This window comes from Scyliorhinus torazame, chromosome 4 (genome assembly GCF_047496885.1).
Source record: "Scyliorhinus torazame isolate Kashiwa2021f chromosome 4, sScyTor2.1, whole genome shotgun sequence".
Taxonomy (NCBI): Eukaryota; Metazoa; Chordata; class Chondrichthyes; order Carcharhiniformes; family Scyliorhinidae; genus Scyliorhinus; species Scyliorhinus torazame.
Window position 1 is genome coordinate 185,638,332 of NC_092710.1, and position 15,263 is coordinate 185,653,594.

At 47.0% G+C, this 15,263-nt stretch overlaps 1 protein-coding gene across 4 annotated transcripts in view; it reads left to right on the forward strand.

Moving 5' to 3' along the window:
• Positions 1–15,263, forward strand: part of gareml (GRB2 associated, regulator of MAPK1-like) — a 312,284-nt gene that overhangs the window by 158,719 nt on the left and 138,302 nt on the right. The window lies entirely within an intron of this gene.

Sequence of the window (15,263 nt, forward strand, 5' to 3'; positions counted from 1 at the left end):
CATGGATGTGATTAAATCCTTTGCTGCCTGAAGTTTCAGGCAGCTTTACACAGCAATGAGCCTGAAGTCTGACTCTGCATTCTGGTTGGTCTCCCTGTGGACAGAGGGAATGTGTGAGAATGACAAAACTATTGAATGGTTTTAATCTTTCTTTCTGAGCTTTTGGTTTCCATGGCAACACAATGCCCAGGGAGTGCTCAGGGGGAAAGAAAGAGGACCATGAGATGATCATGATAAATTCAAATTTTCAGCCTTAATGACAAAAAGTAGTCGAAGATTGGGCAAACAGAAATGTACATTGTGTGGCTGACTGCACCGACAGCAAACCTAGAGACACGGAAGGCTAAGATTAACGTGTAATTATTATTTCAGAGGAAAAGCAATGATTCAAAAAGATTAAAATATATGTAGTTGTGTGTTTCATTACATGAACATTTCATGATGCTATACCCAGCGTCTAAAGGCTTGTGTTACGTAATTCACAAAGTAATTGCATGAACACTTCTAGTTCTCAAGTCTTTGATATCAAGAGGAAGTATTTTTCTGCCAGCAAGCATACCTCACAATCATTTAAGTGATTCGCCGCCAGTTCTCTAATCTCATGGCTAAGGATGATTGGCAGAGGTTTGAAGTAACCATAAAATATGAAATATGTGTAATTAGTCATTTAAAAAGTGGCTTTTTGACACGTTGAAGAGAGCTGTGGCAGCATATCACAAAGTCTGATGTTTCCAATTCAAATTAAATTCATTTAAATTGCGAACATTTTGAGAATGGAAGGGATTAACTCTTTCTGTAACTACCTCAGAGTGGCAATCTCTGGGGAATTGCCACTCTCGATGGACTTACCTTCACTTGGATTCCAAAGCCCCCGTACCGCCCAATCTTCCTCACTCAGGCTGGGAGAGACAGGAGTAGCGAAACGTGCCCACGGCCGCATCGGCGTGGAGTAACTGGAGCCAGTTAGTTTCCGTAAAGGAGGTGTTTAAAGGGACAATTGATAGGCAAGTGGTTCAAACAACAGGACTGGGGTTGGGGGGATGGTTGTGTGTGGGGGTGGGAGGTGTCCTCTGTGAGACTGGGTCTGGGTTTTTTACATAGTTACTTGGGAGTTAGAAATAATTTTATTCCTCCAACTGGTTCAGAGGAACTATGGGGGTAAAATTGGCAGAACAATCAAAGTTGGCAATTTAAATTGCTTCTGTCGGATGGTTCCCAGGCCTGCACAGTTGTCCAGATAAAGGTAGCACTTCTGGGCAATTGCTGGGTAAACCCTGACATGGGAGCCTCCTAGAGGGATTCCTCAGTGCATTTTGGGATAACCCCCAAGCGTGATGCTGGGGATCCAGGACGTTATGACTATATTTTGGAGTTTCTTGCAATTTGTTACACTGCAGTTTCTATATTGAAGCCACATTATTTTCATGTTGAGCACCTACAAAGAAATGTAGTGTATTTGAAAGTTAAATGGTCAACTTGACAGCGTCCCAAATTCTGGCAAACAGTGTGAGACCACATCAAGGAAATAGTTTCGCAAAGCTCAAGTTTCATGCTGACTGCAGTGTTTTAACTGAGATGAAGCCATCTTGTCAAAGTTTAAGTCAGAGTATTTTTTATGAAGCTCGTGTACCGAACCTCACCACCAATTTCCAGTGCTCATGATTTTAGGTCAATGAACATTTATAAATCAGGGGTGCTATGGATGGGACACATAGATCTCTACATCCAATTTGCTGATCTGTGCTCCCAGCAAGTGGAAATCGCACCTCCAGAAAGGCAGCTCAACATTACAAATATGAGGTGAGCACCAAATTGCTCTCCAAGCTTTTAATGTTAATACTCTGCTTATTCTTATTATTGTTGTGGGTCTTAGATGTTCTTGATCTTGTCTTAAAGATATTGTCGGTGTAAAGACAACCTTTTATTGAACATTGTACCAACCACATGCAATGCAGACTTAGCACAAGACTTTACATAGAACTATCTTTCGCCTTGCTCTGTTGTCATGTGATCTTACGTCACTGATAATGTACACTATATATTTACATATTTAATATTAACCCTTCATACTATATTTCCCTCAGGTCTCTGACCTATTAAATACATTTACATTATCCTCCATCTCCCCCTAAAGTTTTTGCCTTCATCTCTGATTTACAAAGATAAATGTTGTGATGGATTCACCAATCTCCCTGAGAGAGTGCTGAGCTCTCTTGGATGTTCCATGGGATTCAACTTTATAGTGTAGTATGTGAATCATCAGAGACTATTGGTTCTCTGTTCAGATCACCTTCTGATCTTATAGTCCATCCAATTGATGATAATCTTGTAGGTATGAGTCGCCTTCTGTTTCTTCTCCCTATCCCAATAGTTATTTCTGATTTTCTCATCCTGCACTCTTTCTTTCAATTAGGTAGCTAGTTTGCTTCAACTCATCTATTTTAGAGACCTGTATCATGTTTCTCTTAAGATTTTCCCAGTGAAAATACATATTGTTGCTTGGACCTTTCTCCATCATTCAACTTCTCATACTTCGAATCATCCTTTTTTAAATTCATTCAAGGGATGTGGGCTTTGCTGGCTAGGCCAACTTTTAATTCCATCTGTTGGATTTATTAATTGTTCGGGGTCCTTCAAGAAATCAACTAAATACATACTGGGAAATAAAATGAAATACTTGGTTTGCAAAAAGTATAATCAAAGTATAATCAATGTTATAAATATGAGTGACCGTTAAACCCTTAAGGTCATGTCTGAAGATACTAATAATGTTTCAAAGAATGTTCCATGTAAGTTCTACCTAAAGAAACAATATATATGGTTATGCCATTATTTTGATCTAATTTTGATTCAGTTCTTATACAAGTGTAATAAGTGAATATTTAGCAATACAATTGTGTTTTGGACACCCCCAATCGGCCGGATTGGTTACCTTATTTTGGGAGAAAAATAAGAGATCTTACACTATTCATAGTTGCCCTTGAGAAGATGCTGGTGAGTTACCTTTGTGAACAGTCCTTGTAATGTAAATACACCCACAATGCTGTTAAGGAGGGAGTTCCAGGATCTTGACCCAGCTACAGTGAAGGAATGGTGACATAATCCCAAGTCAGGATGGTCAGTGACTTGGCAGGAAACTTCCAAGTGATGGTGTTTCCATATGTCTGCTGCTCATATGTCTGGGATTTGTGAAGGGAAGGCAGTTGTCGGTGAATGTACACAGGCTGTTTAATGTTATTATGATGCCCTCAAAGGGGCGGGGCGTAGAAGTAGCAGTGGCAATGGATGCCGCATCCACCAGTGAATGGTGGTGGACTATTAAACAACTCATTTGAGGAGGAGGCTCCACAAATATCCCCATCCTCAATGATGGAGGAGCCCAGCACATATGTGCAAAAGACAAGGCTGATGCATTCCCAACAATCTGCAGCCAGAAGTCCCGAGTGGATGATCCATCTCTGTCTCCTCCGGAGTTCCCCAGAATCACAGTCTTCAACCAATACAATTCACTTCATGTGATATACATACATAGATACATAGAAGATGGGTGCAGGAGGAGGCCTTTTGGCCCTTCCAGCCTGCTCGCCATTCATCACGATCATGGCTGATCATCCAACTCAATAGCCTAATCCTGCTTTCTCCCCATAACCTTTGATTCTGTTCTCCCCAAATGCTGTATCCAGCCACCTCTTGAATATATTCAAAGAGAACTTATTTGGGGAGACAAATAAGAGATCTTACACCAGATAATATATCAAGATGATATATTCTTGATATATTCTCAAATGTATCAAGAGACGGCTGAAGGCACTGGACACGGCAAAGGCTTTGGTCCCTGATAATATTCCAGCAATAGTACTGAAGACTTGTGCTCCAGAACATGCCGCACCCCTAGCCAAGCTGTTCCAGTACAGCTACAACATTAGCATCTACCCAGCAATGTGGGAAATTGCCCAGGTGTGTCCTGTACACAAGAAACAGGACAAACCCAACCCAGCCAATTACCGTCCTATCAGCCTACTCTCCATCATCAGCAAGGAGTTATCAACAGTGCTATTAAGTGGCACTTACTCGGCAATAACCTGTTCACGGATGCTCAATTTGGGTTCTGCCAGGGTCACTCAATACAGTGCCTGCAGTAATGTCCTGGAGCAGAGATGAATGACCTACAACCACCACAACCATCTTCCTTTGTGCCAGGTATGGCACCAACCATGGAGTGCTTCTCCTTCCACTTCTGACCTCAATACAGCCTTGGTTCAAACATGGACATAAGAACTGAATGCCAAAGGTGAGGTGAGAGTGACTGCCCTTGACATCAAGGCAGCATTTGATCGAGTATAGCAATCGAGGAGCCGTAGCTAACTGGAATCAATGGGAATCAAGGGGCAAACTGTCCGCTGGTTGGTATCATACCTGGCACAAAGGAAGATGGTTGTGGTGGTTGGTGGACAGTTATCTCTGCTCCAGAGCATCACTGCAGGAGTTCCTCAGGGTAGTGTCCTAGGCACAACCATCTTCAGCTGCTTCATCAATGACCTGCCTTGCATCCTAAGGTCAGAAGTGGGGATGTTTACGGATGACTGCTTAATGTTCAGCACCATTCGCGACTCCTCAGACTCCAAATGCAGCAAGACCTGGACAATATCCAGGCTTGGACTGACAAGTGGCCAGTTACATTCGCGCCACACAAGTGCCAGGCAATGACCATCTCCTACAAGAGAGGATCTAACAATCACCCCATGATATTCAATGGCATTACCATCACTGAATCCCCCACAATCAACATTCTTGGGATTACTACTGACCAGAAACTGAACTAGATTAGCCACATTAATACTGTGGCTACCAGGGCAGGTCAAAGGCTAGGAATCCTACGGTGAGTAACTCACCTCCTGACCCCCCCAAAGTCTGTCCACCATCTACAAGGCACAAATCAGGAGTGTAATGGAATACTCTCCACTTGTGTTGATGAGTGCAGCTCCAACAACATTCAAGAAGCTTGACACCATCCAGGACAAAGCAGGCTGCTTGATTGCTTCTCCTTACACAAAAATTCAAACCCTCCACCACCGACGAACAGTGGCAGCCGAGTGTACCATCTACAAGATGCACTGCAGTAACTCACCAAGGTTCCTTAGACAGCACTTTCCAAATCCACGACCACCACCACCTAGAAGGACAAGAGCAGCAGTTACCTGGGAACCCCACCACCTGGAGGCTCCTCTCCAAGTCGCTTACCACCCTGACTTGGAAATATATTGGCATTCCTTCGCTGTTGCTGGGACAAAAGCCTGGATCTCCCTCCCTAACAGCACAGTGGGTGTACCTACACCTCACGAACTGCAGCGGTTCAAGAAGGCAACTCACCACCACCTTCTGAAGGGCAACTAGGGATGGGCAATAAATGCTGGCCTAACCAGCGACACCCTGATCACGTAAATGAATTTTTAAAAAACATTGCAAAATGCAAAAGAGTGGAACAGAAGATGAATCCACCTTGAAGCAGCCCACTTCCTGTTTTAAGGAGGTGGGTCAAGAGATGAGTGATCGAACTGTTGTCAGAAACATATTGGTCACTCAAATGTTATAATGAGGCTGTCCACCTGTCATGATATCCATATTAACATATCATGGTGCAAACACACACACACACTGATGGACAGATTATCGGACCAATCAACACACACACAACATCACAGCCAATCACCAGTGAGAGCACACGCACTATAAAACGGGGAACACCACAGTTCCCGCGCATTCCAGCAGGAGATAGCTCAGAGCACAGAGCTCACAGCGTGCCACTCAGACATGCACCATGTGCTGAGTGCCTCTCTAAGATAGTGCTAGGGCTGGGTCCACAGGTTAACTGGTAAAGTACGAACTACAGCCAGAAGTACACAGCAGATGTTATCAAGAATAATAAAACAGAGTTGTACCATCTACAACCGTGTTGGTTCGTTTGTATAGCGGAACACCCAACACGACATAGTACCAGGATTGGAACCCAGCAACTGTGAGACCTACCTGCACATCTCGAGCGATCCGCCATCCTGTGCCATGGACACCATCAGCCCGCCGCAGCCGCTCCGAATCGCTGGAAACCTCGGCGTCAACTGGAAGCAGTTTAAACAGCTCTTCCAGCTCTTCCTAGAAGCCACAGACAGGGAGAATGCATCCGACACCAGGAAGATCGCCCTCCTCCTTTCCACGGCAGGGCAACACGCCATCCACATCTACAACTCCCTGGCATTCGCGGACGACGAGGACAAGACGAAGTACAAGACGGTCCTTCTAAAACCTGAGCAACACTTCAGCATCAAAGTGAATGAGAGCTTCGAGAGGTACCTCTTCCAGCAGCGCCTGCAGGGTAAGGATGAGCCTTTTCAATTCTTTTTGACACACATCCGTATCCTCGCACAGTCCTGCGGCTATGAGGCCACCTCCGATTCCATGATTCGGGACCAGATAGTTTTTGGGGTCACCTCGGACACCCTACGCCAGCAGCTCCTCAAAATAAAGAGCCTCACCCTAGCCACCACCATCGAAACCTGCGTCCTCCACGAAAACGCGACCAGCCGGTACTCCCAATTCTAGGCGGCCGAATCGGCACGGCACGGATCCCACGAGGCCGAGCGGGTCCACTCCATCGAGTTCCTCCCGGCCCGCGGCCCGGACGAGGGCGGCCATTTCGCGCGCTTTCCGCGGCCTCCCGCGCTTGTACGCGCCAAAAGAGACGTTGACGCAGAGGGACATGACGCGCAGGCGCGCTCTACGTAGGGCCGAACTGCGCATGCGCGGTGGCACAACAAACGCCATGATATCACGACGTGCGGCAACAGTGGATCCGCACATTTAAAGCGGCAATGTCCAGTGGAAAATCGACAATGCCTCCGCTGTGGCAAGATGGGCCACTACGCCGCCTGCTGACGAGCAGCTCCCCAATTCCGCCAGCCTCGCAGGGACGTGCAGGCCATTCAGCCTCCATACACCGAGTCATAACCTGACGATGTACAGACCGGTGATACCGACGACCGGGAAGCCTTCCGCGTTGCTATAATTGACAGAAATCGGATGTTCCACACATCCCGCGCATTCCAGCAGGAGGCAGCTCAGGGCACAGAGCTCACAGCGTGCCACTCAGACATGCACCATGTACTGAGTGCCTCTCTAAGATAGTGCAAAGGGCTGGGTCCACAAGTTAACTGGTAAAGTACGAACCACAGCCAGAAGTAGACAGCAGATGTTATCAAGAATAATAAAACAGAGTTGTACCATCTACAACCGTGTTGGTTTGTTTGTATAGCGGAACACCCAAGACGACAACACCTGCTTTCATTTTAATGGTCATTCTATTTTTAATCACAGGTGGCTTTAGGAAATTCTGCAGAAATAAAGGAGGTTGCAGGGGCTCTGACCCAAATGTTTAATTCTTCTCTGGTCACAGGAGAGGTGCCAGAGGACTGGAGAACAGCTAATGTGGTCCTATTATTTAAGAAAGGTTGTAGAAATAAGCCAGAGAACTACAGACTAGTGCAGTGTTTTTCAAACTTTTTTTCCGGGGACCCATTTTTACCAACCGGCCAACCTTCGGGATCCAACCCGGCCGACCTTCGTGACCCACGCCCGGCGACCTTCGTGGCCCACGCCGGACGACCTTTGCAGCCCACGCCAGCCGACATTTGCGGCCCACGCCGGCCGACCTTTGCGACCCACACCAGCTGACCTTCGCGGCCAATGCCGGCTGACCTGTGCGACCCACCATTTTCTCTTACCTTGTTTGCTGCTGACAAAAATGGAGGAAATGGTTTTGGTTCCCTTTGGCCCTCATGCACGCTCCTCCAATGGAACCTGTTGGATGAAGGTGAAGCCTTCCTGTGTCGGAAAGTATGGAGTCTCCATCGGCCCAAAGTTATGAATTTTTTTCCTGTAACATTTTATCAAATAAACCCCCCCCCCGAACTTGTAAAAAAAATAAAAATAAAATTAATAAAATAAATGAAAAAAATAAAAATAAATGAATAAAATAAAACGAATAAAAGCCCCCCGAACTTGTAAAAAAAATGGCTGCGACGGTTTAAAAAAAAAAGCGGCCACACGGCGCATGCATGCCCGATCATTGGCGCGCATGCGCATAGATCTGTGCATGCGCACCGATGATCTGCCACACATGCGCAGTGCGGCCGCATTTTTTTTACATGTTTGTGGCCATTTTGAAGGCCCCCTGCAGCCGGCGTTATTAAAAGCCGGCTGCTGCGGCTGTCGCGCGCGGATTTGCGTGATCGGGAGCGCCGCGACGGACGGCTCTGCGACCCTCCCGACACCCGCCCGCGATCCACCCGCGGGTCGCACCCCCGAGTTTGACAATGCCTGGATTAGTGAGTTACACGTCAATGATAGGGAAACTATTGGAGACAATTCTGAAGGAGTGAATCTATCTCCACTTGGAGAGGCAAGGTTTGAGCAGGAATAGTCAGCATGGCTTTGTCAGAGGGAGGTCATGCCTAACAAATTTGATTGAATTTTTTGAGCATATGACCAGGTGTGTAAATGAGGATAGTGCAGTTGATGTAGTTTAAATGGATTTCACCAAAGTCTTTGACAAGGTTCCACATGGGAGGCGTATAAAAAAGGCAAATGCACATGGGATACAGGGTGATTTGATAAGGAGGATTCACAATTGGCTTTGCTGTAGGAGACAGAGGGTGATGACAGATGGCTGCTTTAGTGACTGGAAGCCAGTGTCCAGAGGTGTACCACAGGGATCTGTGCTGGGTCCCCCATTATTCGTCAGTTATATAAATGACATAGATGATTATGTGGGGGGTAGGATCAGGAAGTTTGCAGATGACAGAAAGATTGGCTGGGTGGTTAACAGTGAGGTTGAGTGTCTTTAGACGGGATGGTCAAATGGCTGAAAAGTGGCAGATGGAATTTAATCCTGAAAAGTGTGAGGTGTTACACTTTGGAAGGAGTAATTTGACAAGGAAGTATTCAATGAATGGCCTGACACTGGGAAGTTCTGTGAAACAAAGAGCCTTGGAGTGTTTGGCCATAGATCTCAGAAGGCAGATGGGCAGGTTAATAGGGTGGTGAGAAAGGCATACGGGACACTTGCCTTTATCAATCAAGGCATAGATTACAAAAGCAGGGAGATCATGTTGGAGCTGTTTAGAAGTTTGCTGAGGCCACAACTGGAGTACTGTGTGCAATTCTGCTTGCCACATTATAGGAAGTGACATGATATACATCAGCATATCATGGTGCAATCACACACACACTGATGGACATACAATAGGACCAACCAGCAGACACAACATCGCAGCCAATCACCAGTGAGAGCACCCGCACTATAAAGACAGGGGACACCAGAGTTCCCACTCATTCTAGCAGCACCCAGCTCAGAGCACAGAGCTCACAGCCTGCCTCTCAGACATTCACCATGTGCTGAGTGCCTCACCTAGATAGTGATAGGACAGGGTCCACAGATAAGCTGGTAATGCACGTACCCAAGCTTACAGTATGTTATTACAGTTGAGTTGTTAATAATATAGAGTTACACCATCTTTAGCCGTGTTGACCTGTTTGTAGACCAGAACATCCAACACGACATGGTTCCAGGAGTGGACGCATACTAGCCCCTGTGAGACCTACCTGCAACTTATCAGCAATCCGCCATCCTGCAGCAAGGAGAACATCAACCCGCCGCCGCCGCTACGCATTGCTGACAATCTCGGGGTGAATTGGAAGCTTTTTAAACAGCGCTTCCAGCTCTTCCTAGAGGCCACAGACAGGGAGAATGCATCAGATACCGGGAAGATTGCCCTTCTTCGCTCCACGGCAGGGCAACACGCCATCCACATCTTTAACTCCCTTACATTCGCGTACGGCGAGGACAAAACCAAATACAAGACGGTGCTCCTAAAATTAGATGAACACTTCAGCGTTGAAGTTAACAAAAGCTTTGAAAGGTACCTGTTCCAGCAGCGCCTGCAGGGTAAGGCCGAGCCTTTCCAGTCTTATTTAACGCACCTCCGCATCCTCGCGCAGTCCTGCGGCTATGGGCCCACCTCTGACTCCATGATACGCGACCAGATAGTTTTCGGGTTCATGTCGGACACCATGCGCCAGCAGCTCCTTAAAATCAAGCAACTCACCCTAGCGACGGCCATCGAGACCTGCGTCCTGCATGAGAACACTCACACATCCAGGCGGCTGAAACGGCACGGCAGGGGCTCCACGAGGCGGAGCGGGTCTAGACGATCGAGTACCTCCTGGCCCACAGCCCGGAGGAGGACGGCCGTTTCGCGCGTTTTCCGATGGCCTCCCGCGCTTGTACGCGCCAAAAGAGGGGACGTAGACGCGGAGGTACGCGATGCGCAGGCGCGCACTACGTAAGACCGCACTGCGCATGCGCGGTGGTGCAACGAACGCACTGACGTCATGACGTGCAGCAACTGTGGCTCCGCCCATTTAAAGCGGCAATGTCCGGCCAAAGCGCGACACTGCCTACGCTGTGGCAGGCTTGGCCACTATGCTGCCTGCTGTCGAGCACCTCAGCCTGCCAACTCGCAATAGTTTAACCAGCCTCGCAGAAATGTTCGGGCAATTCTACCCACGTTCACCGACTCCGATCCTGATATCATACAGACCAGTGACACTGAGGACAGGGAGCCTTTCCGCATTGCTGTCATCAACAAGAACAAGCTGTCCCCGAGTTGAACGCACCAACCGCTGTCGGTGCACAGCATTGATCCGGACGACGAGTGGTGTGCCACCCTGACGGTCAACCTGAATTTGTCGCCCACCCCAAGGACTTGATTTATAAACCTTGCACTATTGGACTCACTGACTTGTTCTGCCGTACTGGTTAAGAGATTTTCAGCGTTTGTTAATAGCATTTGTTTCGTTCTTGGTGTAACATAGATTTCCTCTGCACCTGGCACCTTCCCGTGTATATAGCATAGCCACATGTCCATATTGATGTAAATAATGCACACACATGATCAGACACACTCACTACACTTTATTTATTCTCATGTAGGCACATATTCTTTGCGAAAAGGGGGGATGTCAAGATATACATCAGCATATCATGGTGCAATCACACACACACTGACACACTGATGGACATACAATAGGACCAACCAGCATACACAACATCGCAGCCAATCACCAGTGAGAGCACACGCACTATAAAGACAGGGGACACCAGAGTTCCCGCTCATTCTAGCAGCAGCCAGCTCAGAGCACAGAGCTCACAGCCTGCCTCTCAGACAATCACCATGTGCTGAGTGCCTCACCTAGATAGTGATTGGACAGGGTCCACAGATAAGCTAGTAATGCACGTACCCAAGTTTACAGTATGTTATTCCAGTTGAGTTGTTAATAAAATAGAGTTACACCATCTCCAGCCGTGTTAGATATCATAGAATTTACAGTGCAGAAGGAGGCCATTCGGCCCATCAAGTCTGCACCGGCTCTTGGAAAGAGCACCCTACCCAAGGTTAACCCCTCCCCCCCTATCCCCATAACCCAGTAACCCCACCCAACACTAAGGGCAATTTTGGACACGAAGGGAAATTTATCATGGCCAATCTACCTAACCTGCACATCTTTCCGGAGGAAACCCACACACACACGGGGAGGATGTGCAGACTCCGCACAGACAGTGACCCAAGCCGGAATCGAACCTGGGACCCTGGAGCTGTGAAGCAATTGTGCCATCCACAATGCTACCGTGCTGCCCCGTGTTGTACCGTGTTGATCTGCTTGTAGACCAGAACACCCAACACGACAGGAAGGATGTGATTTCACTGCAGAGGATGCAGAGGTGATTCACCAGGATGTTGCCTGCGATGGAACATTTAAATTACGAAGAGAGGTTGGATAGGCTTGGGTTGTTTTGGCTGGAGCAAAGAAGACTGAGGGACAACCTGATCGAGGTGTACAAGATTATGAGGGGCATGGACAGGGTGGATAGAGAGCAGCTGCTCCCCTTAGTTGAAGGGTCAGTTATGAGGGTCAGTTTAAGGTGAGTGGTAGGAGGTTTAGGGGGGATTTGAGGAAACTCTGTTTTACCCAGAGGGTGATGATGGTCTGGAATGGATTGCCTGGGAGGGTGGAAGACACGGCTTGCCTCCCATCCTTTAAAACGTACCTGGGTGAGCACTTGGCACGTCATAATATTTAAGGTTATGATCCAAGTGCTGGCAAATGGGATTTGGTAGGCAGGTCAGATGTCTTTCATGCATCGGTGCAGACTCGATGGGCTGAAGGGCCTCTTCTGCACTGTATTATACTGTGATTCGGTGAGGTGACAAGGGCTGAATCCATGAATAAGTGCTTTTACAACACTGCTTGTGGGCCTGGAGGGATAGAGGTCTTTCCACCATGTCCAATGATCTATCCAACAAACCAGGCCTCTTCCTAGGATCTGTTTGTTCTCCTCCTGATCTTCGGACACGCTCTGACACCATTCACGATTGGGACCCTCTTAATTCAGGCTGGCATGATGGCACAGTGGTTAGCACTGTTGCCGCACAGCACCAGTGACCTGGGTTCAATCCCGGCCTCGGATGATTGTCTGTGTGCACTTTCTCCCTTGTCTGCGTGGGTGCACCATTTTCCTCCCATTGTCCAAAGATATGCAGGTTAGGCAGGTTGGCCATGCTAAATTTCGCCTTAGTGTCCAAAATGTTGGCGGTTACTAGGGTAGGATGAGGGCGTGGCTCCAGGTAGGGTGCTCTTTTCAAGAGTCTGTGCAGACTCAATGGGCTGAATAGCCTCATCTGCACTGTAGGAATTCTATGATCCCCATGTAACTCCACCCTGCAATATGGGCTTCCCCTGCCATCATGGGACCCCTTCACAATCCTCTCAGCCACACAATCTGTCTCACTCCACCATTACAGTGGCCTCCTCCTGCACTGTAAATTCTATCATTCTATAATAATCAGCCCGATAAAGCAGCTTTCCAGTCCATCTACATGCCAATTTCATTTGAAATATTATACCAGTTTCTGTTGATACATGAGGCACATTTTCACCGGTGAGTGGTAACCCAGGGAATAGAAGGGAGCCCTGCTGAAAAATTGTGCAAGACATTTGGAAAACTCGACCTTCCAGATTTCCTGACGTCACAACAGCCTCTCCCTTCGCCCACTGAAGAACTCGCTTTGAGATAAAAATCTAGACCATTGTCTCAGGGCGTGATCTAACCAAAATAAAAGTGAGTCTGTTCTGGGCAGGATTAAAGTGGTAGTTTCTGGCACTTGTAGCCAGCCTGGCAGTGCCACCTTGGCACCCTGGCACTGCCAGGCTGGCACCAGGATGGTACTAGTGGCCCAGGTGGCACTGCCAGAGTGTTAGGCTGGTCATGCCAAGGTGCCTGGGTAGCATCAGCCATGCCAGGGTGCCATCCGGCCCACATACCAGCCACCCAGGGGTCTCCGATCACCTAGGAAACCCCCCACAAGTGCCATTTCACCAGGTCCCCATTTGTGGGGACTAGTGCTGTACGGCGACTGGCTGGAGTCTCCTCAGTGAGGCCAGTAGATCTCGGGAGCTGGTCCAATCTGGCGAAAGCAAAGTTAAACTCACTTCATAGACGGGACCCTGATCACAACCTCTCACGAGATCTCTCGCGATGCGTAATGACAATTGGGAATTCCAGAAGATGTCTCCCCTGGGATCTAGCAGCTGCGTCCCGTTCCAATTTAGGCGGGATGTGGCTGGTAAATTCTGCCCTCTATATAATTTTTTGAAGTAGTGTGATCAAAATTTTATGTTGTATTCTAGATTGTACAGATCAATGCTGAGCCCAAAGTGAGTATAACATATTCTGGCTTGTCAATCAATGTAACTCAAAACACATCCCAGTAATGACCACCTTACATTGACCTGATGCATTTAGAATGTGATCAATAAACATGTCAAAACCTTTTCTTTTTGGCTCTTTCCAGTTAAGGCATTTCATGTTGCACATAAGATCCTTCCTGTTACTTCCCTCTCAACTTCACTTATTGGTTTCCATGTTAGCTGATATTGTTAATGTTTCTCCCTCATTCCTCAGGTATATCGTCATCCTTTAAATCTTTCACCAACAGCCCTTTCGTCAAAAAAACAATCCTTATACCCTCCATCATGGAAAACTACTGTCTTATCTCCAACCTCCCCCACAGTCTTTGAGCATATTGCCACCTCCCAAATCATTTCTGCCTTACCCTGCTGTTCTATATTAGAAATTAATCAAATTCGTTTTCAGACTATTTTTCAATTCTAAAATGGCTCTTACAAAGGCTCAAATGACACCCTATGCGACTGTGACAAAGATAAACTAACCCCCATATCATTCTTCACCTGTCTGAAACCTTTGACATGGTTGGACAGACTATCCAGTTCCAATGCCTCTCCACAATCATCCAACTGGATGGGATTGCGGGATTGCCCTTGTGTGGCTCCATTCATATCTTACTATTCATTGCCAGGTGGCTTTTCTTCCCTGTCCTGCAATTTTACTTTTGGTGTCCTCCAAGGAATCTATCCTTGATTCCCTCCTATTCTTCATTTGCATGCTGACACTCGACAACTTCATTTGAAAATATTGCATCAGTTTAAAGATATGTGCACCTTTAACGAAGTGTATCCTAAACTGTTATCAATCACTACCCCTTCAACAGGATATGATTTATTAGTCCCTGACTTCTGTTCAGTCCACAGCACCATATGGTAGGAGTCAGACTTGTATATTTAGCCTCCCAGTTAATATTATTTGTATCTATTTTTATCTTCAAGTAAAGAGCCCACATTATTGTTTGACCAGTACATGCTGTGCGATTGTTATGTTTACATTGAACAGAAGAACATAACATAGTGGCAGCATGATATTGAAAATGAAATTAAAAGCAATTCTCAACCTTTCGCACACAGTAATAGAAAAGAACTGTTGTGAAAATGAAACAACTATCAAGCACAAGATGACTGGGGCTGTTTAGCACAGGGCTAAATCGCTGGCTTTGAAAGCAGACGAAGGCAGGCCAGCAGCGCTGTTCAATTCCCGTACCAGCCTCCCCGAACAGGCGCCGGAATGTGGCGACTAGGGGCTTTACACAATAACTTCATTTGAAGCCTACTTGTGACAATAAGCGATTTTCATTTTCATTTCAACTGTCGGAACTCACTGAACCTTCTCAGACCCATGACCACTGCCGTCTAGAAGGACAAGAGCAGCAGACATGCGGGAACACCACCAGCTGGAACAT